Below are 4,747 nucleotides of genomic sequence, written 5' to 3'. Positions count from 1 at the left end.
GAAAAATTAGCCGGGTGTGGTGGCATGTGCCTGTAGTTTCAGCTACTTGGAAGGCTGAGGCTGAAGGATCACCTGAGCCCAGCAGGTGGAGGCTGCGGTGACCATGAACAGCATGTCACTGCACTTCAGTCTGTGCAACAGAGTGAGACTCCAACTCAAAAAAAAAAAAGATGTAATAGCAAAACTTGTCACCCATTTACTTGTATACCCTCTCACTGCACTTAGAGTAAAATCTAACTCCTGCCCATGGCCCAAAAAACTTGATGTGACTCACCTCCTGCATGCTCTCCCATTTCTTTTCTGCTCCTCTTATTGTTTGCTTTCAGGGCTGTTCCCTCATTGTGTGGTCCTTTGCCCCCAGGTCTCAGCCTGGTGGTACTTCACTGCTGAAGACTGTTTCCATCACTGCGTCTTGCTTTCTCCATTGCCCATTCACTATATCCTTCTCATTCCTCCCACCACTGCAGAGTGTAAGCCCCATGAGAGCAAGACTTCATCTTGCTGCCACTTAATAAGTGCTCAGTAAGTATTTATTCAGTGACTATCCTAACCTGCGGTTTGACTGAAGTCAAGCGTCAAACACTTCTTGTGCAGAGGAAATTGACATATCGTGATACAGCATGACATAACGGCCAAAATATGGTTTGGCAAGGACAAAGGGGCTTTCTGGTATACAGAACTTTCAGCACTGAAACCAGGAAAGTTCAGAGCAAGCTCGTCACCCTGAGATGTGTCACCATTTCAACAAATCATGATACTAACAGAGCTTAATTTTAGGAATGAAATGCTGAGCACTGTTTTAAGGCTGCTAACTGGAGGAATTTTGTTTGAAAAGTATTGCATGTCTACAAGATTGAGCACAGTAGGCGAAAAGCAGGGAGAGGGATGAAAAGCTAAATGAAGGTGGGCGCGGTGGCTCATGCCTGTAACCCCAGCACTGTGGGATTGCCTGAGTCCAAGATCAGCCTGGGCAACTTGGCAAGACCTCATCTCTACAATAAATCAAAAAATTAGTTGGACGTGGTAGTGCATGCCTGTGGTTCCAGCTACTTGGAAGGCTGAGGTACAAGGATCACTGAGCCCAGCAGGCCGAGGCCGTGGTGGCCATGGGGGTGCCACTGCACACCAACCTGAGTGACAGTGAGACTCCAACTCAAAAGAAAGAAGAAAAGCTAAATGAGCCCCACTGCTTGGGATAAGGGGAAAGACTCACATACAAAACAAAGGAATGAGCCAAAGGTGGTTAGGGTGGGTGAATCAAGTGACGAGTGTGGCCTCGGGATCTATATGGGAGTAGTGTGTTGGCTTCTGCAAAAACTCACAAAAATGGACCCCTATTTTAGAACCTACATGTCTGTGAACTTCCTGGGAAAGTGGGAACCAGAACTGCTGTGGGGATAGTATTTTTGAAATATGAATGGTTTGTCTCCTCCCTTCCACCCAATGCAAGCAAATAACTTTGTTCCATTTCCTGGGGAGAAAGAAGTGACAGGCTGAAAGCCCCTGATGTCTTGACTCAGGGTTCCCTTTAAAGAGATAGTACTAGGTACTTGTGAGACAAAATGTCATTGAGGGAGTTGCTCTGAGGATAAAAGAGTCTAGATGCCGGGCGCGGTGGCTCATGCCTATAATCCCAGCACTTTGGGAGGCCAAGATGAGAGGATTGCCTGAGCTCAGGGGTTCAAGAACAGCCTGGGCACCTTGGTGAGACCTCGTCTCTACAATAAATAAATAAATAAGTAAAATTAGCCGGGCATGATGGTGTGTGCCTGTAGTTCCAGCTTCTTTGATGGCTGAGGTGGAAGGATTGCCTGAACCCAGCAGGATGAGGCTGTGGTGGCAGTGAGCATGCCACTCCACTCCTGCCTGGGCAACAAAGTGAGACTCTGACTCAGATTTTTTTTTTAAGAGTCTAGAGTAGGAGAGGAGTGGAGGCAAGAGGAGAGAGTATTCAGTCAGCACATATTTATTGAACACCTACTAAGTGTTAGATGCTGCTCTGGATATAGGGGATGCAGTAATGGAGATTTGTACATGTCAGGGAATAGGTCTCAAAGGAACAAACGGGGTGAGGTAACAAAGTTGTAAGGCAGCCCTGGGAGACTGGGCAGGGGATTGTGCCAGTTTACAGGGATGGCCAGGTAGGGCCTCCTTGATGACACGACACAGGATCAGAGATGTGCAGGGGGAGGGGAGCAAGGGGGGCGTCTCTCGGGGAGAGTGATCCGTACAAAAGGCACAAGGGCAGACTCCAGGGCTGAACATGGAAAGCTGTGTGAATTGGACCAAGTCCTGTCACCATTTGAACCAGTGTTAATATCAGTGCCACCTAATTCAGAAAGAGCTTCTTTGGTGTGAGGATTAGCAAGGACATCAGTGTGGGTAGTGCAGGGTGAGAGAAGGTGAGGGTGGTAGAAGATGAGGTCAGATGTGTGCCAGGGTCACAGCTGCAAAATAAGAGTCAAAGATGAGGGCAGAGAAGGTGTTGAGGCCAGATCACAGAGGTCTAGGAGGCCATCGTGATGAGAACCTTGGATTTTACTCTGTGTAAAGAGGAGACCCCTGGAAGGTCCTGGGCAGAGAAGTGACTTGATCTGACTTAGGTTTTAAAATACTAACCATTGCTGATGCAGAGATATAGTGTGATCAGGAAGCAAGTTAGGAGGCTATGGCAATAGAGCAGGCAAGAGACAACCATGGCTTGGGGGATGCTGAAGGAGACAGAAGTGTTCAGATTCCAGGCTGGGGGTAGTGGCTCATGCCTATAATCCCAGCACTTTGAGAAGCCAAGTTGGGAAGACCGCTTGAGGCAAGGAGTTCAAGACCAGCCTGGGTAGCATGGCAAGATCCCATTTCTAAAAAAAAAAAAAAGAGTATTCTGATTCCACATATGTTTGGAAGATTAAACCAACAGGATTTACTGGCAATTTAGAAGCATATGTGAGAGAAGGAGAGAGAGCAGTGTGATTCCACAGCTATTTAACTGAGTGACTTTAAGAATGGAGATTACTCTTGTCTTGGAGAATGGTCTATGGGGGAATAAGAGCAGAAGCAGGAGCCCATTGAGGAGGCTGTGTCAATAGTTCAGGAGGTCATGGCAGACTGGACTAGGGCAGTGGTAGCTGAGGTGGTGAGACGAAATGCAAGTGGGAATGTATGTTCTGGAGACAGAAAGACAAGACCTGCTGAGAGACCTGATGTGGGTGTGTAAAGACAACAGGTAAGAGAGACTCCTGGGGCTTTGACCTGATGGTGGGTGGATGAAGATGCTGTTAACTGAGATGGGGAAAGTTAGGGAGAAGCTTGCGGGGCAAAGATCCCTTAGAACACACTATCTTTGAGATGCTTCCTATGGACAACTGGAGACACAGTAGACAGGGTGATCTGTGATTCTGGAGCTCAGGGAGAGGACAGGGCCAGAAGAGTGAACTCAGAAGTCTTCAAGCTAGATGTGCCTTTAAAACAGGTGAAAAGTGAGCCAGGCTCGGTGGCTCAGCCTGTAATCCCGTGCCTTTGGGAGGCTGAGGTGAGTGGATCGCCTGAGCCCGCAGGTTCGAGACCCGCCTGGGCAGCGAGACCTCATCTCTACAATAAATCAAAAAATCAGCTGGGTGTGGTAGCGCATGCCTGTAATTCCAGCTACTTGGAAGGCTGAGGCGGAAGGATCGCTGGAGCCCAGCAGGTCGAGGCTGCGGTGGCCGGGAGGGGCCACTGCACTCCAGTCTGGACGACAGAGTGAGACTCCAACTCAAAAACAAAAAAAACAAAACAAAAAAACAGGTGAAAGTGGATAAGGGGGAAAAGCTGGTTAGAGGATCAAGGCCTGAGGCAACTTCCCATATATAAAGGCTGGAGAGTGGAGGAGGAGTTGGGAACCAGTGGGTGTACGCACATGCCTCCATTCACCCACGCTCCTGGAGACTGGCCAGAAAGGAAGAAGGAAGACCCAGAGCTTGTGGTGTTTTAGAAGCACAATTATTTCAAGAAGAGAGTGATTAAGTGGATCAAATGTAGGTTGTTCTAAGAAGATAAGGACAGAGAATGGATCATTCTCCTTGGATACTCTGGCAATAATTTTTAAAATGTTGTCATAATACTCAAATGAAAAATGATCCTACAGTTTCCTACATTTGTAGCTTTCAAAATTCAGAGATGAGCCAGGCACAGAGGCTCACACATGCAATCCCAGCACTTTGGGAGGCTGAGGTAGGAGGGATCCCTTGAGCCCAGGAGTTTGAGACCAGCCTGGGCAACATAGCAAGACCTCATCTCTACAAAAAAATTGAAAAATTAGGCCGGGTTCGGTGACTCAGGTCTGTAATCCCAGCACTTTGGGAGGCCAAGACGAGAGGATTGCCTGAGGCCAGGGGCTCGAGACCAGCCTGGGCAACCTGGTAAGACCTCATCTCTACAATAAATCAAGAAATTAGCTCATCATGGTACTGTAGTTCCAGCTACTTGGAAGGCTGAGGCGGAAGGATAGCCTGACTCCAACAGGTCGAGGCGGCGGTGGCCATGAGCGTGCCATTTCACTCCAGCCTGGACGACAGAGTGAGACTCCAAATTAAAAAAAAAAAACCCCAAAAACAAAACCCCAAAAAACAGGCTGGGCATGGTAGTATGTGCCTGTAGTTCCAGCTACTTGGAAGACTGAGGCAGAAGGATCGCTTGAGCCCAGCAGGTCGACGCTGTGGTGGCCATGAGCGTGCCACTGCACTCCAGCCTGGGCGACAGAGTGAGACTCCAA

The sequence above is a fragment of the Carlito syrichta genome, unplaced genomic scaffold, assembly GCF_000164805.1.
Source record: "Carlito syrichta isolate Samal-C Ts95f unplaced genomic scaffold, Tarsius_syrichta-2.0.1 Scaffold301626, whole genome shotgun sequence".
Lineage (NCBI taxonomy): Eukaryota > Metazoa > Chordata > Mammalia > Primates > Tarsiidae > Carlito > Carlito syrichta.
Note: the sequence above shows the minus strand (reverse complement) of the source record.